Below are 25,756 nucleotides of genomic sequence, written 5' to 3'. Positions count from 1 at the left end.
GAAACGAAGTACCGTTATAAAGTACAGATTCGTTATGTCCCCCGAGGTACGTTGTTCGGCTGTATGCTCATCAGTGGTATAAAGCAAAGATGGATCACTGCCGGGTCTTCTGTTATGGTTCTAAGTTGGCTATTTTGCAGGATCATTGGAAAAGAGGCTTTAGAAAAAAAAATGTCCCCAGAGGATGATTGGTCTATTCATTTTTCAACCAGCCTTGGTTTGAAGTTTGACATGACTGATAGGTGCTTTAACCAAAAACTGTCACGTTGCGAGGTGGTGATGGACCCCAAAAAGCAGGCAGAAGGGAGGAGCAGGGTGAACTTGACGAGTTTTATTTAAAACAGAGAAAACTAAATCCAAAACAAACAACGTCCAAAGTAACAAACAAAAACCATGATTGAAACAAAAACTATCAATAACCAAAACACTACCAGAACAAACATGATAGCAGCAAAGGAACAGCAACAAACACAAACATGACAGTAGCCAACAGCAACAAAGAAACAATGACCCAACACTGAGTGGTTGTGCTGAGTCCTTTTAAAGCAATAATTAGATAACAACCAACAGGTGTGCAGCTGCAGGGAGAGCCCTCCAGTGCCACCTGTTGGTCACCAACAGAATCATGACAAAAACTAAATTACAAAAATTCAGTGGAAAGTCCAATTTTAAATGAGTAATTATTTAATCCACTGATTGTGCTCATTTACGACTACAAAACCGATAATAATGGTTGTCGTATATTGAGAAAATACATAAATACAATTACAAGACACTAATGAGGATGCTGTGCGTGTTTCCTGCATGATGATTTTCAGAGTCAGCGTGTTGGTCGTAACAAAACAGCGTAGTGAATTTATTTTATGCTCAGTTGCCTGTGTCACCCTGCTGGCTTTAATTGTTTGGAAGCCATTCTCCAGCCCATTTGCAACAGGTGTGCGTGATATACACAAACAAAATAAAATAGCTCTCAATGAGTTTTGTGTCCTTGGGCTAACTCAAGCGGGGATCTCGAGGCACAGGAGGAATTAACATGAGAGCATTAACATGCAGCCATCCATTTTCCTCATTGATGCCGCCTGGATGCCTATCCCATCTGACTTCAGGCGAGACACGCGAGGTACACCCTGGACTGGTCGCCAACCAATCACAGGGAACCAATTAACACCGTTAATTTGCATGTGCTACTTCCGTTGGCTGGCAACCAATTTAGGATGTACCCCGCCTGCTGCCTAAAGACTGCTGGGAAAGGCTCCAGCACACCCGTGACCCTTGTGAGGATAAGGGGACGTGAAAATGGATGGATGGAACCCAATTCATTTGATCCATAAAGATTTTCCATATCCTCGTAACGGTCATTTGAATATCACAAGTGTGTGCTTGTTGCAAATCTTTCTTTTCTGACAGCTGACAGAGACCATTGTGTTGATCATGTTTTATTGTTATTGTTGACTTCATAATACTAACTGTTATGCGTTAAGCGCTGCAACAAAACTGGTCAAGGATGTCATTTGAAATAGGCCAGACAGCTTCGATCCAGAGAAGGGATCCGGACAAGAACGTAGTTGCTTTTTCAAAAAAAGCTTTCATCAAGTCAGATTGCTTTTGAGAATTAGATTTGTGGTTATTCTCAGCCTGCATTTTCCATTAGCAGCGAATAAATAGGCAAACGTGTTTACTAACAGCCTTGGGTGTTTTTACTCATTATGTTTTCTTCCATTCCTGGTAAGTGGATGTAAATAAAGGTGTGATTGGACAGGGAGGAGATGCTGCTGGGATTTTTGGGGACAAATTAATTCTGCTGTTTAACACATCTCAACATTGAGCAATCGGGTGATGCCGGAGTGTGCAATAGAAGTGCAAAACTAAGTCAGGGTATTTCCTTGTCACTTACCTGTCCGTGGTCCAATGACACGCTGTTGTGATCGGAAAATCTATTTTATTCCAAAATTGGGAAATACAAGACCACAAGTGAACACGGAATTACCCTGTTGCTCAGTGTCATGCTTACAATAAGAAGGAGTTTTTATGCTTGGAAATATTTACAACTGAGGTAAAAAGAATATACATTGGGAAGGACCAATAGTGGAAACAACAACAACAAAAATGCTGATTGAGACCCTTGAGACAGTGCCTTATTCCTTGCTTTTACCCTTCTTGGGCTTTGTTTCAAGCCACCTTATCCACCTTACATTACAGTAACACATCATTTTACAACCATTTTATTGTTTCTCCACTGCATCTTTAGTGGCCTGATTTAGTGGAAGATGAGTTAGTGTTGACCAGGGAGACCAACTTTATATAGCTTACTGCTGTTGTTAAAATGATGCTTTTGACATTTAGGCGTGGGCAATGAGGGCAGGTCATCTGTCGAAAATAAGATGTATGCAATGATCATGGTAAGAGTCCCTGGTTATATGCATATATGGGAGTCCTTGGCATGATTTTATTTTTTTGTTGTTGTTGAACCCCCCCCCCCCCCCCCATCCGCCGGTGCATGACTCTGAAAAAAAAGAGGTTGAATGGCCAATAACCGCACGTCCTGTCTCGTAAAGTCACATTCCTGACACATGCCAAAACACATTGCTGAAAAGGGAACAGTGCAGTCGGATATGACCTCGGTAACAAATGAAATCATGTTTTGGCAAAGTCAAGCAGTGCTTACCTTAAAAATGAGCATTGTGAATGCACATTGGTCATCCCTTCCCAATGTCGGATGTTTTAGGGCAAAATCTGCATTTTGGTGTACATAAAAATAACATTTACAAACAATTCTGCCAGTGCAGTGACTTGGCTAATACAGATAGATTTTTTTTTACTAGCTACGGTGGACAATAGTGTATAGTGTTTCTCCCTTTGCTTGGGTAAATGTGATACACTTGGCTGATAATACTGATTAATCCAAATTTATACCTCATCATATACACAGGAAAAAACAGTGTTGAATGTACTCAATCTCATTTGGTTAAGTGGCTGCACGCCATGGAATCATCTGGATCCAGAGACATTCTTTTAATAATGTCTCGTCCATCCATTCATCTGTTTTCTGATCCGCTTTATCCTCACAAGGGATGCGGGGGTTGCTGGAGCTGTCTTCGGGCAGTAAGCGGGGGCACACCCTGAACCGGTTGCCAGCCGATCGCAGGGCACATAGAGATGAGCAACTATCCGTGCTCACACTCACACCTGGGGACAATTTAGAGATTTCCATTAAACTGCCATGCATGTTTTTGAAATGAGGGAAGAAACCGGAGTACCCAGAGAAAAAACACTCAGGCACGGCGAGAACATGCAAACTCCAGGGAGGCCAGAGCCAGAATCGAACCAGGTAGCTCTGCATTGTGAGGCCGACGTGCTGACAAGTGGACCTCCGTGCTGCCCCAAAACAAGAATATCTGAAATAAATACATAAATAAAGAATTGAATGAATGAATATAAAACAGTTATTATGCTGATCTCAGATCTGTGATTTTTGACATGGACCTTTTTTCTACCGCCTTGTTTCTTTTCAATTTTGAAAATATGTCATGAACGTACCATCAGTGCAAGTCAATACATACAAAAGCGACAATCGGTATCCTTTAAGTGATTCTGCATCAAAACAATATTTTGTTTTTGCAGTCCCTTTGTTATGCTATATTATACTACAGTGGTCCCTCGCTATTTCGCGGTTCGTTTATCGCGGCTTCAGTGCATTGCGGATTTTTCCAAACATATTCATTAAAAATAATAATAATAATAAATTAAGTCCGCAAAAAGTCCGCAAACGGTCCGGGAGAAGCAGTGAAAGTCAGCAAAACAACAGCGAGTCACATACAGTAGAGCAACATACTGTATACAGTACTACATGTATACAGGTATGTTTACTGTATTTTGTTATTCATACACTAACCTAACCTAACTTATACATGTTTAAATCTATTAGTATATAGCATTAAGTAATGTTAATTATGACAAAATTTACTTCTACATGCATGTATACCATTAAATTTGGCCTTATAAATATGTTTTATACTCATATACATGTACATGTACCTATACGGGGGGGGGGGGGGGGGGGTCGCTACCCTGCTGATTTTCGTTTATCGCCGGTGGTTTTGGTCCCCATTAAATGCGATAAACGAGGGATTACTGTATACATGATTCAATTTTATATTCTTGTTCGTCCTTGTAGACAAAATGTATCAACAAGAGAGCAGTTTAACATTTTCCTCTCAAAACGCTTCGCTCTGTCAGCACGTTATGAGCGCAAAAGATTATTGAAGAACCGCTGACCAATTTGATCAATGTCATAGTGAAAACAAAAAATATTGAGATTATTTGGCTGATGGCATGGAAGTAATTGGTACTAACCTACTTTTCAGCTGCTTCTGCTGTCTGATTTCATGCAACATGCAATGTACACTGCTTACGTAAGGCCAAGCAGTACCTTTGCCGTATCCCAGGTACTTTGCTTATAAACCAGCATTTCATGGGACTATTTTTACCATTCCCAAATTCAGCGCCGTCCAAACAACATTCCCTTCTTTTGACACAGCCACTCATGCACACAACATGCGATGCTTAATGAGGACAGCCTACATGAGCGCAGCAACAGGGCTAATGTGAGTATGGCACGCAGTCATGCACCCTTCTGCCTAAATCAACAGTAACAGTCCAGCAGATGTGCAAGTTTTGTCGCTAAAAGTGCTGACACCGAGTTGGTGGCACATTTTTTTTGTGTCGTTGCATCCACGCAGACGCGGGTCAGAGTATTTATAGTCTGAAGTGTGTGTTCATCCAATTTGGCGTATGTGTGAGTGACTGGGAAACACACTGCGGATCTGAGACCCCTGCAGGAGTGTGAGGCAAGAAGCAGCAAGAGGCAGAAAATCCCCACCGCCTTTGGATTAGTGTCAGCGAGCGGGAAGCCAGGCACCATGTGCATGCGCACGCTCCAGTCGGTCCCTGCTGTAATATTTGATTTATGTCGTGTGCTTTTCTGTCTTGGAAAGCTTTCATTGGTAGGAAATTTTTAGGAAAAAAAACCCCCCGGTGATTACCCAGAAATCCACAGATTCTTTTTTCATTTTTTTGACAAGTCCATCTGTTGATGTTAGTCATTTGATCAGATTAAAACGTACTGTAGATTAAAGTGAAGTGCGGTTATTTGCTTCCGGCGGAAGATTTATAACATGCCTGTTCAAGGTTAGAATGTCCTGATGATGAACGCATGTGGTAAAGTGGGTTGAAGGGATTATTGAATTTCCTGAAACACTTCGAGACAGCAACATTTGCTTCCCACAATTGACTAGCTAAGTTGTCAAACACCGTTCCAGCACGGGTCTATCTGAGTCCTCTAATACACAGTCCTAATACCACCTAAGACTGGCACTAAGGCTTTACGACAGGTGACATGACTGTGAAGCTCTTCTCAAAGCTTTGATGAAGGTTGATTCAGCTGCTCCTGCGCCCCCAGATCACATGATTGTTGAGGGGAGTACTAACACGAGCGCTTGCGTCTCAAAGGCGATTCTCCAGGGAAGGTGAGCTCAAGTGCAATCTGTCTTAATCAGGCCGCTCTAAGATAATATTTTCAAAGACTAACGTGACCGCTGTTTACCTGTAGCAGATTGAACCAGTCCAACGCCATTTTATTTTACACCATTTACAGGTGTCATGTATATAACGTAGTCATTTATATGTAAAAGAAATAGTATCTGGTATTCACATCATATTTAAAGAAAATGTGTACCGGATAAAAGAGCAATGTCTCATGGGTATATTGTGTATTTCATGTATTTTGTATGTGCTGCAGAGGTCAGGGAGTGGACTAATAAAATGTAGATTTAAAGAAAACAACACTACAGCTCTTTTTGTCTCAGAGCTACAACATATGTTCTCCTTTTTTAAGATAAGATAAGATAAGATATCCTTTATTTGTCCCACACTGGGGAAATTTACAGGAAAGTGAACATTTTAGTCAGCCGCTGAAAATGTTTAGCATTGAATTGGAAAAATTCATTGAACATAATCATTGAACGAACAAAGTATTTTGCAACATGCACCGGAATCAAGTCCTTCGCATCTGCTGGCTCTCAGCCTCAAATGACTGTTTTAGATTGAAAACTCAAGGTTATATTGGAAAAAATAAAAAATAAAGGATTGCTTTCTCATGAAACTACAACCAGTCCTGAAATGTTAACATCATTCCAACAACTGGAAGACCCATTTAGAAACACTCCAATAACCCATGCCCACAACTGCGTTGGTGCAAGACTTGTGCTCGGCACGAAAATAATGCCCTATGTGTGGGTTTAATAACTGATGATCAGTGGTGGTAAGTTGTAACAAAGTACAAATCCTTCATTACTGTACTTCTAGATTTGCCAAGTACATTTGTATTCACAAGTTTATATACCGTAAACTTATGAGCAGACGAGCACAGTTCGAAGTGGCCATTTGCGCAGTTGTGAGCTTGCTTCCCGACCAACGGAATTAGCTCCACCCACTTTAAATTCAATGCAAAAGAGGCACACACAATCTTAAACGTTGCACGGGCAGAAACTGACTCGCTGGAGTCCATGCAGAACATCTAAGCATACAAAGTACGTTTATAAGGACCTACAAGCAGGCCTCCACGGGCGGATGATGCAAAGTTGGCCAGGGCGATCACAGATTGCCTGTGAAGTGGTCACTTGGAGACTGCCTTTCAACCTGATTCTTCTAATCCGTGTCCTTGTCCCACCATCCCGAGGAGGGTGATTTTAAAAATCGAATTAAGATTCTAATAACAATAATGCATTCACTGAATGGATTTCTACACTGATTCAGAAGGTTCATTGCACGCTGTTGTTATATTTATGAATGAAATATCATGACATCCAGTACCTTGATCAAATTCACCAAAATCGCCTTCCACCACCTGCTCCACAACTTACACCTCCTTTGAGCTCGTCTCCAAAGTGTCAGGTGCGCCACGGGCGTATAAAAGAAAACAGCCTCGTTACGCCAGAACGCCTGGCAATGCCCACCAGTCTACCAAATTCCCAAACACGCTAGATGAGGAATGAAACTCAAGATGCCCCAGTTTTTATGCATGAGCGCACTTGTGCTGTCAATGAACATGTAGCCCATAATTCTATAACAACAAGGATCTTGTTTACTCTTAACTCATCTCATCCATCTATTTCTGCGGCATGACATAAAAGTCGCATTTGGAAAGAAAATACACAGTCAAGCACAGAGAAATTCAAAGAGAGGTCAATGTTCTGCAATAGCAGGCAATTACCTGGTGAATTATGACTGCTTCGCTGCACGATGTCAGTCAGTTGCCCACTGAGATGAAACATGGCCTTCATTTATTGGGTGCATCGTGAAAGAAATTCAACATATTGGTCTTTATCCCTTTTTTGTTTTTAAATCAACTCGATCACCTGCTAAAAAAAATCCAGCATTGACCAGCATGGATGCTTTGCTGTTCATGCTGGTTTGTGCTGGTTTTGATGCTGGTGGACCAGCATGAAATGTCGGTGAACCGGCATGGAATGCTGTTGGATCAGCATGGTATGTGGAACAATATGGGATACTGCTAAAACTGACTTACCAGCACAGCTGTTCCTGTCTTGATGAATGGGTCCGTGTTTGTGATTTTCGGTGTGTCCCGTCAGGGATTTTGAACAATAAATGTGATGTTTAATAAAGAAAAAAAGGGGGGTCGACTATGGACCCGTTCCTGTATGGTGGGCACAGGGCTGTATGGACTGATTGTGTAATCTCCAAGAACTTGAAGAAACGCATTTGTATAAGGACACCACGTTTGGTAATCGGCTACTAGCTTTGCAGTTACCAAACATAGCAGTTAGCAAATTGAAATGCAAGGTATACTTTCCAATATTTTCCCTTTTGGTCAAGTCGCTTTTTATATATTCTACACCACATTGTGGTGTATATTGTCTCTCATCATGAGTAGGAGGGCACTGTCTTCCTATTGGTCAGTACCGAAGAACAGATCAAAAGACGACGTAGGACATATGTGGCAAGACGAACAAAAATTCTGTCATGCCATACGTTGAAGGTTGTGGGTTTGAACCTCAACCCATAAGTGACTTGTTTAGTAATAAACTAATAATATGCCAGCAGAATTTACTCAAAATAGATTGGGCTAGACTTCTGTGTGTACTACTTTTTGATGACTGAGTCTGTGGGGAGAAGCCTCTCATAGCGCACACATGGCAAGCCAAAATTAACCTTCGCAGACTGGGTGCTACAATTCTGTGGGCCGACCCTAACCCTGTTCAACAACTTACTGAATGGCAACAAGTGCAAGTGTAGTGAAACGTGGTAACCTGACAGCCTCCGGGAGGGAGCTAGAAATGAACAGCAAAGAATACTAATGAGACAACCCACTCTGGTACAATCTTGAAGCTGTGTGTCAGAATCGGTTACACCAAAACGTTTTATCGGTATGGAGGCAATAACATGTATGTATAGTCTACAATACATGCAAATGCATGAGCTGCAGACAATCCCAGCTGAGTTGGACCAGAAGCAGGGTAGAGCTTGGATGGTTTGCTAGTCAATTGCAGGTCAACTATAAAGCTAGACACACTTACTGAACTTTCAAATACAATCATTCCATGGAGTCACCCCCCTCACGCCCCCCCAAAACCCCCCACAAAGAACTGAACCAAATACTATTATTAACTGTATTATTAATTTCATATTAGGGGTAGAATTGAATGATATATCTAACTAAGAATGTAGCTGATTTGCAACAAAGGGGGCCAGCATCATGAGGAGATGTTAAAGGCTTTGTCAAACTATGACTTAACACTCTTATTTTAATTAGAAGTGAAAATAGAGACAATTTCGAGTTTTCACTCACCCTGGTTTTTGGAATGTGACATAACTTCTTTTAAGCTGCAGAACCAAACAACCAATTCAAATGGAATGCTCGTATCCCCCCCCAATCTGGTTCCATGTACAATTCAAGTGACACATATCTGTCTAAATTACCGGTAAGTAAAATTTACATAATGCAGCCTACATGTGCAGATGCCCGAATTGCGGGTAAGTAACTCCACAAGCATCACCAAGTAATGACATTATGAAATTTTACCTTGGCATTAATCCGGTGGCCACTTTTAGCATTTCTTTGGCATTTTTGTTTATTTTCTTTTCTTCTGATGTACCATTTTTACATCATATTTAATGGTCTTCTCATGATATTGTTTGTATTTATATATTATGTATTTTCTTTAATATGTTTATGCTCGTTACTCGGGCAGACATTTTCTTTTTATACATATGTATAAAACATAACACACAATCTGCCTGTTTACACTCGTATTGGCGTGTATACGATACACATCGGATTTGTTTCACACCCTGTAAATGAAAGCAATCACAGACGAAATTCACACCACGCATTGAGAACATTGAAATGAGATCTGAAACAAACTAATATGAAGCTTCTGAAGAGCTGATGTGTTTCACAACAAAGAACGCCAACAGATTGTGAACATGACACTAAAATAAGGTGCAAAATCTTTAATGAGAACATTTTGGCTAGCAATCTGTCACATTTGGTAGACATTTGAAATGTGCCAGATGCTGCCCCCTTCAAATCATTTCCGTGCGCCAAAGGAAACAACAAACAGCTCATTTTCATTTTTAAAGGGCACGCTTTAGAAAAACTAATACGCACAATGTGTCGTCATGATATTAGACTGTAAACTCACATCTGTGGGGTGTTTGCGATCAGAATCTGAAAGAATCTCTTCCAAAAAATGTGAAGAATGTTGTTTGCAATCAGTGTGACATGTAATAGCACTGGATTAGAATTGATCAAATATAAAAACATCGGTTAAATCTTCCAAGTGGCAGGGACAAAGAGAGCAACCAGAACAAACACTGCTTCTGCAGTCAAATCCTACTCGGGGAATTAGGTAAAGGCTCCTTATGTAGTGCTAATTGTCTTGTTGCTACTGCGGCTATGATTGCATCCAAAATGTTTTCCAGCTCCTCTGAGACTATGTGGAAATCCTCAAACTATTGAGGTGGAGAATTGTACAGCTGCTCTATTTAGAGGCCGCATAATCCTCTTTATAGTCTGTATTTTAATAGGCACAAACCTCTTTAATGGAGTGATTCTGCGATACGGTCATCCTAAACGCAAGTCCAAGGAACAGAAACGCTCGATAAGGAAATAACTGGAGCAAAATCAATCTTATGAAGACAACTACAGAGAGGCAATTAAGTCTCTGTTGTTGTTGTTGTTGTTGTTGTTGTTTTTCCAACTGATTCAGTATTTTTGGGAGCAAACATTGTGCTTTTTAAGCTCTGTCCAATATTTTATGTTTCTACTAAAACTCAAGAAAGCGCAAAATCTTTATTTATAGCTATGATTGTATTTGCTGCTTAAGTCCTCATTTATTAAATGTCAGGACTACAAGCTGATACTTTTCTGTACAAGGTGATGGTACCGGCATTCGATTTGGGTGTTACGCATCATGCGCGACGTACTAGTTTGTGCAGTGGCACGAGAAAAAAAAAATCGGCACACGGCACTAGAACTTGTATTTTTTCACTCGTTTTGTTTTGGATTATTTTATAGCCATGGCATAGGACGGTTTTTATACAAGTATTTACTGTATTTTTGGCTTTAATTTGGCATCAGCAGGTTAATGAGTGAAACAATGACCTGCCTGTACATCACTATATGTCTGTAGACCGCGTCAATAATTGCAGCACTTTATTTCAGCCTCTTACCTGACTCCTTATACCTTTCACATTCTACATTGGCGCAAGATGTGATAAAGTTCATGCAGCTTCTCCACAGACAAAAGTGAGATGTCACTCGATATAAAACGTATATTCAAACAAATGTTTAATTTTCTGCAGCTGTCAATGTTAACATTCCTTGAATGAAACTCTCTAACAATTCGATTCACTTCACTTTGAAATACAAAGTCAAGATGTATTCTTGGTTTTTTTTTTTTTTTTTTTGTTCACATCTGTGTGAAGTGTGTACCGTTTAGAAGTTTAATAATAGGTAATGGACATACTGACAATTAACATTAACGTGGAACAAAATTACCTTTGACGGTTGCAACTACTTTTTTGTTATTTGCCTGTCATCACTTGTACCTTTGTTAAAACACACACACACACACACACACACAAAATACAAAACAAACAAACAAACTAACAAAACTAAGACATCCTATTAGGCGAGACAGACATCTTTTGGTGCAGCCCCAAAAAATTATTTGTGAACTCTGACAAAAGACAAAGAATGGAGGAAGTAGGAGTAACACCTATTAATCCACCACATAAAACAAAAGGTCGGAACGCTGGTAGACTGGTTAGCTGCTAACCAGTCTACCAGCTAACCGTTAGCACGTGAGACTTGCAGTGCTGAGGTGCAGAGTTTGATTCCGGCTCTGGCCTCCCTGTGTGGAGTTTTCATGTTCTCCCCGTGCCTGCGTGGGTTTTCTCCGGGTAATCCGGTTTCCTCCCACATTCCAAAAACATGCACTGTAGGTTAACTGAGCAGCCTAAATTGTCCTTAGATGTGATTGTGAGTGTGAATGGTTGTTAGTCTCTGTGTGCCCCACGATTGGCTGACAACCATTTCAGGGTGTCCCCCGCCTACTGCCCAAAGACAGCTGGGATAGGCTCCAGCACACCCGCGACCCTTGTGAGGATGAGCAGATTAGAAAATAGATGGATGAATGGTATTTCAAAAGTATTAGGGTGTATTAAAAACCAAGACTATCCCACCCTTTTAGAAAGCGTCATACGCTCTGTTTTTAAAGGCGCGTTTTCTCAGCCCTCAAACAATGATTTGAATTTCATGCTCCCTCAATGCTCACGTGAGAGCTGGCAGCGAATGAGAGCGATGGTGACGTGAAGCTGAAAGCCAAGGCATAACCTGCGGCATAATTGTCGCAAGACTGCTCGTATTTTGAATCTATTTCAAACCCCATTTCCTGTTTGTCTGTGTCATTTCCTCTTTGTGTGTGTGTGTTGCAGCTCTGCCAGTTTCAGGGCGTAAACCCAGCATCTCTGGAAGTGGCAGGGAACCAACACAGCATTGTGACCGCGATGGTGGCTAAGAGCGGACACTGAAGAAGAACAACAGCTGGAGGGGACTCAACAACAAGGGGCGCATGTGGGGGTGGAACCGCTACTTTCTGAAATAGGTAAACAACCCCTGCAGGGTCGAGTCAATGAATAAACCGTGGCCCAGAATGATTGCCTTAATTACCACACATTTACAGATGTACGAAGCGACGATGTGAGACTTAGTTTACGATGTTTTCTTAACACGTGGAAAAAATGTCTTGTAAGCAAAAGGTGTGAACATTTTAACATGGGAGAGAATAGTATTTGGTTTCAATGTGAAAATGGCCAGTTCTTCGCTCTGCCTACGTGCAGCCGGCCGTGCGACTTACTGTCTTGCTCTTCTTTGGTACTGTCATCCAAACAAGGCTGACTTGAGTCGCTCAAAAGCTGGCAACAAAGTTTTCCCCTCGCCCAAGTTGTGTCCTAACGTTCCAACTCTCATTGATGAATTGTTTCTAAGGCCGGAAGATACATCGGCGTCACGTCGTCGAGCGCATTAACATCCACTTTCACTAAAACAAAGATGTCAGGCAGATAAACCCGACCATAAATATCTGTCGCACAGCTGCCGTCCCAGATGATGGATGGAACTCGACAGTACTCTAGCCAAGATTCCCTCTCTGAAAAGACACGACACCTTAGGTTGCTCTCAGATGCAAACAACAAACAGACCAGCTGATTTGTTGACTTATTTCCACTTTTAAGTGTATGCAAAGTAACATGAACGTGTGTTCTCTATTTTTTTAAACCTAGCCTTGCTGAATACATAACCAAAGGTGAAACCCCGAATTTATTGTATGTTGTGCTCAGATGTTGTGTTCTAGATGCACACCGACTAGGAGACAATGTACATAGCCGACGTTTATACTTGTGCGCCCTGAGAAGTGTTGCAGTCGTTTGAGACTTTCAAAACTTTATTTGACTGTTATACGACCCATCGATCACAATCATCATCTGTGTTTGTTTTGCCCTCGATGATACAATCACGTTGCTCATATTGTTGTGAATGCTGCTCTGACACGCCCAATTTCTTTTTTAAAAATTTGTTTGTGTCTTTTTTTTTTTTTAAGCATCGCCCATCAAAAAGTCATTATTTGAAAACACAAGATTACTAACGTTGTTTGGGCACTGAGGAATTGAATTGCCTCTTAGCGCTCTGATGTTATTCACTCACATGCCTGTTTTGCATTCTGAACTGCTTCTATTTGGTTTTCTTTTACATACCGTGTTAATTATACTGGCACTTAAAAAAAACTGGATTTGGAGCCCAATATCTTTTCACCTTTACGGAAAATCCAAAGTACACACTACTGGTCTTTATTTGAACAATTTCTATCTGTAATTACCTCAGTACTTGTATCTCAGTTGGGGGGGCTACTCACTGAATGTTCCTGGTGTTTCCAAAGTGTCATAAAAACTTGTAACCATACAGGATAGCCACGCTAGTTTTAAAATTGATGTCAGTGGTTGTTGTTGTAAATTACCCTACAAGGAGGATGTTTTTTATTGGAAAATAGAGTGACTGTTTATCTTGTTACTTCAGTTGATTTAACAGCAGAGTCTCTGGATTAAAATTGACAGTCGTTTCTTGTTTGGAACAAAAACAAGAATAGCATAGGAAAAGTATTTAAGCGATCAAGTGAACAAATGGTGTCATGCTACAAGTGAGAAGAACTTAAATCCTGTTGATGAAGCTCTGAAGCGTCGACGACAATGAGATTAGATTCAGTCTTTTCTTTATCAACTCTTGAATCATGTGCACTGTAAGCCCTTTATGATTTGAAAATATCAATCAACTAAGCAGACATTTTATTTGATCATATTGTGAGGAAAAAAGTGTGACATTTCTGGCAAATATGTACATACAATATTTACTCTCTGATAAAAAAAAAAGAGCATCACGCACTGTGTAAATTATTAGGACACTGATATGCATATGCTTCTTTCCCATAGTTGGACATTTCTGACCTCCGATTATGCAAAGTGAATTAGAACACTGCTTGAAGTCGTTCCTATATCGGAAGAAATGCAGGAACGCCCAATTACAATCATCCTTTCGTATTCTCTCAGAAAGAATTCACCACAATTGAGGTTGGACCTTGTCATTTCCAAGAGGAGAAATTTCCAACATCCTAGCGGTCTTGAACACAGCATTTGCACAAAATGTTTTCGTTTTATATATTTATTTAGAAACATGTCAGCATAAGGCCAACGTTTGCATCAAATAGTGACGTCTTCCTGACCTGGACAGTGTTTCCTGATGAGACATCATTGTATCTTACTCACTCTTACCCACTTGATTGTGTCTTTCTGGCAAATGAGAGGGAGCTTTGATGGCGTTGAAGTCAACACCTCCCGTCACCCCGCATCAAACGGCATCAGAGGAGAAGGAAAGGAAACCGTTTAACCGGACCGTCTCTGACCCACTTCCTCAAGCGGGCTATTAATTAAAATAATGAACGTGGTTTGAGGCTGCAGTTATGTCAACTAGCCGTGACACGGTCCCTGAAATCTGCTTTTGTCGGCACATCAGAGTAGTGCAACATTAATCAACATTTTAGAGCCGATTGAAAGACTCACGCAACTAATTAGAAAAGGGCCTAACCCAGAGTTACAGCACATTATCCATGCTGAGATGTCATTGAGATTAAAAAATGAAAAAGAGTGAAAGAGTGATCAGAGAAAAATGGTCATAGTTTGTGCTAACCGTGGATGTTTCAAAGGCAGTGCTTCAGGAAACATTGCAAATGTGGTCATGTTAGGACTTGAATCAAGTAAAAGCACCCACACACGACTAATTTCACCCGTCACACTGCAAGATCACAGCGACAATATGTTGATCGGTTGATATGCTGACATATTAACACAAGGTCGAGTCATATTTTCCACACGAGGATCAATACCTGCCTTGATTTTGTCACATAAGGATATTCCAACTTCATCAAACATGCACACTAAATACATTACAATGAATAATTTATCCTCTAACAATTACTCTGGCAAATTTAACTTCAAATCGTTCTTTTGAGCTGTAGAATATTCAACCAAATATTGAAAGTCATATTTTTCAGGGCTAATATAGTACAGTACAGTCTTATATACTGTATATCTGAATATATACATATTTGACTGCAGGGCTTTGCGCTCATGTACCAGAGATGAAAGTGAACTTTCCTGAAAATTCCTGAAAAACATATCCATCCATCCATCCATTTTCCGAACCGCTTGATCCTCACTAGGGTTGCGGGGGGTGCTGGAGCCTATCCCAGCCGTCTTCGGGCAGTAGGCGGGGGACACCCTGAATCAGTTGCCAGCCAATCGCAGGGCACACAGAGACGAACAACCATCCACGCCCACACTCACACCTAGGGACAATTTAGAGCGTCCAATCAACCTGCCATGCATGTTTTTGGAATGTGGGAGGAAACCGGAGCACCCGGAGAAAACCCACGCAGGCCCGGGGAGAACATGCAAACTCCACACAGGGAGGCCGGAGCTGGAATCGAACCCGGTACCTCTGCACTGTGAAGCCGACGTGCTAACCACTGGACTACCGGGCCGCCCTGAAAAACATATATATATATATATATATATATATATATATATATATATATATTGTCTGTCTATATTATAGACAGACAAAAAAATCTCCCTTCAAGTCCTTTTCCTGAAGCCATGACCACTTGAACGTGTTCCGTCGATTGCACGTACGTCAGCTTGCCTGTCTACCTGTTTGAACATTGCGCTGGGGCCGTACTTGGCCGAAAACGCATGAATTAGGTTACACAAAACGCTCTTCAAATATTCGACATTCAATGAGTAATCTGCCTTTTGTGTGCACACATGCACCCTTTTTGGCTTCCGGTCTCGCCGAAATTTTCGAAATCTTTGAGATATGGCAAGGCCATGAGAATGCGAGGGGAGGGGTGTGACTGTTCCTAGTGTTCGTGCCTCAACGTGGCTACGCTCGTGAAAGCAAAACAACAAACTCAAATGTGTATTCGTTCAATGTTGTCAAATACTATCCGGATTAATTTTAGGCAATTTTTCCTCCATTTTCCAGAGGAATTTTAATGAAAATTCGAAAATCTGGAATTGAGGGAAAATCCGGAGGACTTTCATCACTGATGTCCAGAGGTTGCTGGAAAAAAGTGGCAAGACCTTGCCCATAAATTCACACAGCCCACAGGTTAACAACTGGCTGCACCACTGAGTTCATATACTAGAGGGTATACTATTGCTGCACAAAATTACGAGAGTTTTCATGTTTTGTCTTCGGGCAGTAGGCGGGTTACACCTACTGCACCGGTTGTCAGCCAATCATAGGGCACACATAAACGAACAACCATCCGTGCTCACACTCACACCTCGGGACAATTTAGAGTCTTCCATTAACCTGCCATGCATGGTTTTGGGATGTGGGAGGAAACCGGAGTACCCAGAGAAAACCCACGCAAGCACAGGGAGAACATGCAGACTCCACACCGGAATCGAACCCTGCACCTCTGCACTGTGAGCCAAAAAAAAAAAAAACTGCGTCACGGGCAAGAGGTGGTTAGCATATCGGACTCACAGTTCTGAGGTTAGGGGGTTTGAATCCATGCTTTTGAATCCATTGATTGTGTGGATTTTCTCCAGGTAGCCTGGGTTCCTCCAACTTTCCAGAAGCACGCGCGGCAGGTTCAGTGAAGTCTCTATATTGTCATTGAGTGTGTATATGTCCATTGGAATGATTGTGTACCCCGCCTCTCACCCAAAGTCACCTTGGAGAGGTTCCAGCTCACCTGCAACCCCAATAAGCAGTGCAGAAAATGGATCAAAGATGAAATATTGTCTCAGTGGCTTAGTCCAATGGTCCCCAACGATTGGGACGCGGTATCGGTACAGGGAATGGACTTGCATAAACCGGTCTACAGCAGAAAAAATGTTGGGGACCATTGCTTTAGTAGATTGTATTCGTTAAGAGTGCAGTTTTACTGAGATGTGGCCAAGACAGTGGTAAATTCCAAAACAGTACCTGCATTGAATCACCATGAGGCGTTGTTTTCAGGAGCTTGTCCTCTCATTGTGGATTCATCTCATGAATGCAAATTCCTCATTGCACCGCTTACTGAAATAGCAGGGAATTTTTAGCGACGCCTGCAGATGCATGACTACCTCACGCGCGACCATGGTATCCGCTGGCTCTCACGTTAACGCTAATGCTGGCGGGGCCATCAGACAACACTCGCAACAAGGTGAGAGGAGAAAAGCGAAATTCTAATGAGGCCAGCCGCCAGCAAGAAAACACACGGAGGCTATGTTCACATAGAACAGAGGTGTCATAGCCATTGGCCCACAGAGCACAATCAGGCCATGCTCATCACACACAGTTTACAGTTATTCTGAGCCATGACTTCTACAATGACTATACGGGTGAGCCCGGTGGCAAGACCTGTTATGGCTGCTGCCGTGTATGAATCCATCTGAGTCCATCGCTTCACAGGCATACTTCTCCGGCTGCAGAATAGGTCACAAGCTATCACATTTCCATGAATGGTCTGGTCAATGTTTCATAGGATGACGCCACATTTATCAATGAACAATTAAAAAAAAATTATTATTCCCCAACAGATATTTTAGTTATTCTGACTCTCTGTGGTGTCTATTTCCCAGAACGAATCAAGTTCAAGTCTATTATATATACTGTCTATACAGGGGCACGTCACTAAATTTGAATAACCCGATCTGTGGAAAACGTAATTTATTTCAGTTGTTCAATTCCAAAAGTCAAACTCATACGTTATGTAACTCGTGGCAAATGAAAATAAAAAATTCAGCACTGTAAAAATTTAATTAAATAGAGAAAATTCAAAATGTTTTTTTTTTTAACCCTTTCATGCACCCTGTAGACCAGGGGTCGGGAAACTTTTTGACTAAGAGAGCTATGAAAGCAAAAAAAGCAAAAAAAAAAAGTGTACCATACATCTTTTTTGTTTTTTCGCCATCTTATTCGTCGAAGGATTAGCTTTGAGCTAATGACCGAGGGGGCTGATTCAAAAGGGGGCGTTTACCTGTTTACCCAGCAACGGATAACGTAAGCCAGTATCAGTCAGTACCAATTAAAATTGCTCCTGCCGCCAACTGCAGCCCTGAACAGGACATGAGCAGTGAAAAATCGATGGATGGATTAATCAAGAGAGAATATTTTGTTTTATCTGCGAGCCAGATGCAATCATCAAAAGAGCCACACCTGGCTCGCGAGCCATAGGTTCCCGACCGCTGCTGTAGACTGATAAAATGGTAAGCTGTCCCCTGTAGTCACTGCTGTCCCTGAAAGGGTAAAATCAGGAAACAGCTCAGAAGTGGTCTTTTGAAAAGTATTGTTTCATGCATTCACTTTTGGAATTGAACAACATCAACATGTTGATATTCTAATTTATTGAGATGCATCTGCATGTAGTGCAGTCTTGGTCTTCCACTAGTGTTGTTTTTATGATGCTTAATCACAAGACTCATGCTGACGTTTAAAACATTAAATATTAGGACTTATACCCATCAGGATTACACCCTCCCACCCCTAAAAAACTATTTCAGCAACAATTTTTAAAGGGATGTAGCATGAGACAAGTAGGAACCGGTTACATTTTGTGCCCATCTAATGGTGGCCTAAGACTTGGCCATGACACGAAGTCACTCTTCCACCGTAGGGCACTCTTACCCCACGACCATGCAGAAATGCCAGGACATAAAATACGCTGACCGTAACCCTATTTGTAATGGTTATACTAAAAGTACAATTTCCAACATCCCGGTAGTCTCAAATGAAGCATTGCCACATATCTATTCGCATAATCAATACACAAATATAGAAATGTGAGACTGCTTATTTCTTTGTGAGCAAACAAGGGATCAAATCATTCCTGGTTGTTTAGCACAATAGATACAAAAGTGTCATTCAGAACCATAAATAATAAGTGAAAGGTAGGATACAATCTGAAAGGTAGTCTCTGCCCAAAAAAGTACTTTTGCTGCTGGCCGGTGATGAACTGCATGTAAAATTTAGTATGGAAATTGTAGATGACAAAATGCATACCACATCAAGAGTTACTTGCAAAGAGGAAGAGTGGATGATGGAAGTAACCGCATTGGCCTTTTTGTTTCAGGACATTGTTATGGTAATCAAAAAGGTGAAGGCGATGTTGGAAACATAACTCAGCATGAATAATGTGTGGCAGTTCGAAAACACACACAAACGCATCACCCGGCAGGTTGTCAGAGTGATTATGTTCATTCATGCATCGTTCTGTGTTAGATAAGAGCGAGGAGCAAATGAATGCATGGCTGTCAGAGTGCCCCTGAGCAAAGCAACGCGGGCGTCGCTCACTGAAGCTGTGTGCAAACACGCTTGGCACCAGCCATCACTCATCAAGCAGTGACACATTCAACTCGATGCTGAAGGAGAAATTAAAGACACGGGACGGGAATAGAATTTCCACCTCAACACCATTTTAACCATGTGAAAATTGCTCTCCTCTGCCTGGGTGTACTTTGTCAGCAATCAGAAAGATGTTCACTGTGTTCAAAATAGAATACAAAGATGAAAATTGGACATAAATTCACATATAAATCTGACAGGTTAGACAGTTAAACGACAGTTCTTGCTTGTCAACGCAAGTTGGTACAGTTTGGACGTCCAAGGCTGCTGTTGATGTTTTTTAAGGTTACGACTTGGTTTTCATCCCCATCCGTCACTGCCAAACCATCTGCAGACGCAGTCAGCTAAGATGCTCTTTGTGTGCATGCTGCTACAAAGATTCCGCGGCTTTGCAGCGGCAGTGTTAAGTTGTCCAATTACGGTGCTTTGTTTAGGTCAAAAGGTGGCGTTTGGAGCTGTAGCTGCTCTGATGTGACCGCTTCACATACTCTCGCATCCATTCCATTGTCTTGTCACTCTCCAAGAAGGAACGACTGGCTATTAATGAACATGTAAAATATTTCTACAGTTGAGGTGTAGGAAATATCCATGGGAGTTTGGGCCAGCCTTGCTTTTAAACTGCATGAAGCTTTGTTTTAAGAATAATGCATCCTTAAACCAAGTATGTTTTTATTTTTTTATTCTTCTTCTCTATCACACACTCTCTCTCACTCTCTCTGTATCTTTGGAGTTGGTGTCTTGAATTATCCTTTTTTTGTTATGGTTAAGACCGCTGACTTCTGAATTTTCTACATTCACAACATTTTATAGGCAGCAATATGAGATGTGATCGAAAATGGACTATGTGCAATGTTGAATAAAGAAAAATATAATATATTCAATAAAAATTCTTAAAACATTTTTTTTTGTGTGTACATTTTTTTTCTCCCAAGGTTGACTGGTGAATTAGAGGCGGTTCGAGGAGCAGAAATTTAGGGGTGTATAAGGGGCGAATAAGAAACAACATAACTGTCACTCATTTATTAAAACAATCATGAAAAATAACCATTAGTGTTCGACTGGTTAGCACGTCCGGTTTGCAGCAGATGTCGGCGGTTCGCACGTTGAAGGAAAAGTTGTTTTGATAAAAACAATTGGACCATATTTTCCACACTAAAATGTGCACTGGATTATGAGGTGCACCTTCAAATGAATGTGGCCTATTTTGTAATTTTTTTCATACATTGGGTGCACCGCGTAATAAGACGCAATCTACAATGCATCCACTAGATGGAGGTACGCTCAAGGAAACACCCACAGAACGATCAGATGTCAGTAAAACGTATAATAAAGCAGCGACACCGTTCACTTAACCAACAGCAAGTTATAACATTGACTCGTTACCGGTGAACTCCCTTGTCGCTGCTCTATTTCTGCGTTCAACGGCGTAACCGATCGCCTTAAGTTTAAACTCTGCGTTGTCAGCTTGTCTCAAGCAAGGAGCCATTTTGGGGTTGAAATATTACCCTAATGACCATACACACAGATTTTATGGTGCGCTGTGAGCTTTTAAGAAAATGGAAGGATTTTAGGTGCGCCTTTTAGTGTGGAAAATACAGTCACATCCGAAAACAAACAAAATTGTATATTTGACCAAAATATCCTCCCATATAATTTGTACAACAAAATAAGTACAATTCAAGTTTGTCTTTAAGCTAGTTGGCAAATAAATTAAATACTCAAGTGGTTTAAGGCCAAAAGACAGCGGTAAAATACTATTCATACAAGAGGTGTGACTGCTGCCATAAAATCACAGCCAGCCAACTCAAGAAAGAAGAAAAAAAAGTCCCTATTAAAGACAATGATGATAATTACTGCAGCTGGCGGTGTTCCTGGGATCCAATTGATGATCGGGCCTCCTTCGTTGGCACAGATTGGTGCTTCAAGTCATGGACGAGTGCCACCAATCAGGGAGGACCAGTTGGGCATTCTCGGCAAAGCACCATCCCACACAGGTCAAACACACACAAATAGAGTCCCCATACGGTTGGCAATATGGTCAGAAAAGATCATGAGCCATGACAAATATTCCAAGTTGGGGAGAAAAAAAAAATCATTAGGAGAAATCCAACTTTCTCCCGCAAATCAGTTTTGTCTTCTCTGGTTGAATTGCATATTCATGTTTATGAGTATGTCTGCCTCAGTTAGCAAACGTGTTCCTCTACCGTGGCCTTTGACGGCACTTGTTTCTGAAACCCGAGGCCCGAGTGTACATGCTGAATCCCATTTAAATATTTTAAATGGGTCTTGCATGGTACAATTACTTGACTCTTGGACAAACACCAGTTCATTCATCAAGCCAGTTGACAGACATCATGGAGCTGTTCCCATGAGGGTGTCATCTTCTTACCTTCACCCAAAGGCCATGGGAAAGACATGTTCGTATATGAAGTACAAATAAATCATCAATCATGTTTGACATGAGAATAATAAAAGTAACTACCAGTGAGTATCTCTTTTGCTTGAGAAAAATATTTCTAAAATCATTTCATTCTTGGTTGAATATGACACCTATTTTTCATCCGGTTCAAGTGAAAGAACTTGTGATGGTCTGGTTATGATAAAAATGATGTTATACTTGTGAGACAGACCTCCCATCATGCACCACTTTGACCGATTCATGAACATTTCATGTGTTCCTACATGATTAGTTTTATTTAGTTGCTGAGCGTTTAAATTTGCTTTTGCAATAATCCAACAAAGGACACCCTTTGATCATTTATCAATATTTATAAGTATTGAGAGTGACCCCCTTCACTGAAATAATGACACATGAATTAGAAGGGAACACATCAAATTCATTGCACTGCTATATTTGAACTGTTCATGTCGTAATTGCAATTCTAATTTCAAATATATTTGGATTCACAATGAAAAACTGGTAGCAATATCAGCCTTGAAAATAAACACTAAAACAGGAGATAACAAGATGGTGAGTTGTCATCTCCAGTTACCGCAGTCAGCATCTGCTTCGGCCTTCGAGAAAAGAAGTACATCACTCACAAGTGTAAAATGACACCTGACATGGAACAATATCTTGTCACATGGATTAAGCCATGCCAGTGAACTTGGTGTTCACCATTTTCCTTTGTGGAAACCCAATACCGAAGTAACAGCACAATGCCAGCCACTGAAACCTGATCAGCCAAACCCCAAAAGGTAAACCCGCTCAACCCGGCAGACAAATGCTGAATACACGCATCGTCTTCATCAACTGTGTCTGCTGCTCCACATACAGTAAACTCTTCTTTTACATTCAGAGAAACGTCAGTTGGCCTTCCGTCATATAAATGCAGCCCATGATCTCCCCCAGGGGAGACATTTACGAGCCAGGACGGCCTTGGATTGGACGACTCCGTTTACACTCGATTAACTGACGGGATAATCAGTGACACCGGATAGATGATTTCACAAGACAATTCATCACCTCTTATCGTTGCTCTAATATTTATTGTTGTCTGAGACTCATGGTCCATACAGAATAAATTCCAATGTAATACGTTCACGACAACGACAATGACGGATTGCAGCCTGTGTATATCAGTGGAGGTGCGCATTGGGGCAGGAATAGACACTCACTGTGACCAATTTAGTGGGTCAAACTTTTACCTCTTTCATCAATTAAGTTTCATTTTCATGATAGAAACATTGTGACGTTTTTTAAAATCACATTTTGTAAAAGGTACTCAACAAAGAAGTCTGTAAGTATCAGATGTGGGTGCGTCAGTAAATTGTGCCGGTCTGTCATTCGTCATTCCGGCAGCAGCTCGGCCACCCATCCGTCATTATCTCAAGCCGACCAAATCGGCGGTTGTTATTTTAACCACGTTTCCGTCATCGCTAAATTACCATCGGAAATCCAATGAAGTCCCTCCAGCATTTTACTTGATGTTCTAAAAAAAATGTTCAGCACCCATATATCAGTCAATCCCCCCTGTAGCTCTGGGAGAGAAAAGAATCCTGGAGCCTTGCCTGTTGTAGGCATGTAGCTCCAAGGTGGCATGTCGTACAGTGTCTATGTCTTCATATCTGTGCTAATGATGTCATGAGTAATAATGTTATGAGAAGCGTAGCACAATGGTTGATATATCATTGGAAAGCTGAGATCCTTGTCTTTGTGATGATACCAAAACTTCATTTCTGAACTATGGGTTACTCACTTATGTGACTCATTTGCTCTCCTGGGTCACAAATATAAAATGATAACACTCGATAAGAGCTACATTAGGCCAAAACTCAAATCCCAAATGCCCACACGCAGGCTAATTGCCAAAGTTTGTGATGTCACTCATGAAAGCACATCCTTTTAAAAGCACGTGTTCATTAAAAACAACAAAAATTGTGTTGTTGGGAGGGGGATGGAAATGATTGAAAGCTGTCAATTCATTTTAAAGGGGGGGAATATTGATTTTAACAGAATAAATTGAGTTGTGAGCTTTGTCATTTGACAAAATACATTCAGAAGTCAAGGTATCACTTTACTTATTTTATATTTAACACAGCAGTGATCTCGATAATATTTACAGTTCCAGTACTTGTTTCTCAACTGTGTCTGACTTCCTGTTACTGCATGACCACTAACCAGGGGGCACAGCCTTTCCACGGCTAGTTTGTCATTTAAATAGCGTAGTGGGCCTGGAAGGCAAATTCCAGTTTTTGTAATGATGCATTAAAAACCAGGAAGTATAAGTAGGTGCGGATGTGGATGTGAATGGTCGTTTGTCTCGACATGTGCCCTGTGACTGAGTGGCGACCAGTTCAGCGTGTAGTTCGCCTTTCACCTGAAGTCAGCTTGGATAAGCTCCAAACGTGTCACGTTTGCGTGGCGGTGGTGGTGGACCCCAAAAAGCAGGCACGAGAGAGGAACAGGTTGTACTTGATGAATTGTACTTAAACAGAGAAAACTAAATCTGAAACAAACAAAGTCCTGAAAACAAAACAAATCCAAAGTATCAAACAAAACCATGACTGAAGCAAAAAACTATCAACAACAGAAACACGACCAGAACAAACATAGCAACAAACACAATGACCCGACACTGAATGGTCGTGCCGGGAGTCCTTTTAAATGGCTAACGACGTAACGACCAACAGTTGTGCAGCTGCAGGGAGAACCCTATAGTGCCACCTGTTGGTCACAAACAGAATCATGACAAAGCGGTGTTGAAAATGGCTGCATGGATGAAACATAAGGGGTGTTCACACGGCACACATTTGCTCCGGCGCTGCACCGATGTATTTTGTTGCAATATATTTTGCACCGCAGCAAATTGTGTGGAGCGTTCACACGTACAAAGCCGCTGAGCGTGTCTGCAACGGCACAGCGTCGGTGCAGCCCCACTTGCGTTCACACGGCAGTTTCTGCAGCGGAGCAAAACGACAGAAAACAAATGAGCTGTCGTGTTGGTTCTTTTTAAAACGTATACACAACTCAAGCGACTACTGGACAGGCACGTCCTTCTCCTTCTCGGTCTCCGTGCCTTCTGCTCGAGAGTGACCGCCCCCAAAAACGTAAATCAACGATGACTTCAATGACACTCAGAAAAGCAAACACATCATGCGCCAAACAGAAAATCAAGAGAGGAAATCACTAAATAAATTATATGGGGGGCGGGGGGTTGTGAACACACAACAAAGGAACAGACTACACCAACAACTCCGAGACAGTCCAGTCTCCTACAAAAGGAAAGATGTTACCAGCCAAGTCTTGTGTCATTATTAAACAAACACATGACGGAAGTCCGACAGAGCACGAAGGCAACACATTTTCGCCGTACGTACGCTTCACAAGCATTTGCTCTGGAGCAAATTTAACCCAGTTGCGTACACACGTGCAAATTTACATCGGTGCTGCTTCGCAAACGAGCATTTGCTCCGGAGCAAATTTTTAAACCACCTCCCTGAGGTGGATCAAATTTGGTCCGGTGTAAGCCTTTTTCCGGGGCTACGCCGGAGCTAATTTGCACGTGTGAACGCTCTACTGGGGCAGCCCCGGCGTAGCACCGGACCAAATCTTGCCGTGTGAACACCCCTATAAGGGGAGAGAAAGATCTGTGTGACCATCAGTGTTGTATGTTGACAACAGACAGAACTTGTGGTGCAGTGTTAAAGGGGCCAAGATTCTCTGGAAGTGACCAAGATGGACGAGAAGCCTAATGAGCTCATCAGAGGAATAGCAAAGACTGCAAG

General features: G+C 41.5%; 1 protein-coding gene across 1 annotated transcript in view; it reads left to right on the top strand.

Moving 5' to 3' along the window:
* kcna4 (potassium voltage-gated channel, shaker-related subfamily, member 4) overlaps positions 1–20,428 on the top strand; it is a 58,171-nt gene extending 37,743 nt beyond the window's left edge. Inside the window, exon 2 of the mRNA XM_086106613.1 lies at positions 12,019–20,428. The gene's annotated coding sequence lies outside the window, so the exon portion shown is untranslated. The remainder of the gene's footprint in view (positions 1–12,018) is intronic.
* Positions 20,429–25,756: the final 5,328 nt, after the last annotated feature.

This window comes from Hippocampus guttulatus, chromosome 3, assembly GCF_054856545.1.
Source record: "Hippocampus guttulatus isolate MCC_2025c chromosome 3, RoL_Hgut_1.0, whole genome shotgun sequence".
NCBI classification, from domain to species: domain Eukaryota; kingdom Metazoa; phylum Chordata; class Actinopteri; order Syngnathiformes; family Syngnathidae; genus Hippocampus; species Hippocampus guttulatus.
The sequence above is the reverse complement of the archived record's forward strand: the minus strand, read 5'-3'. Positions and strand labels throughout refer to the sequence as shown.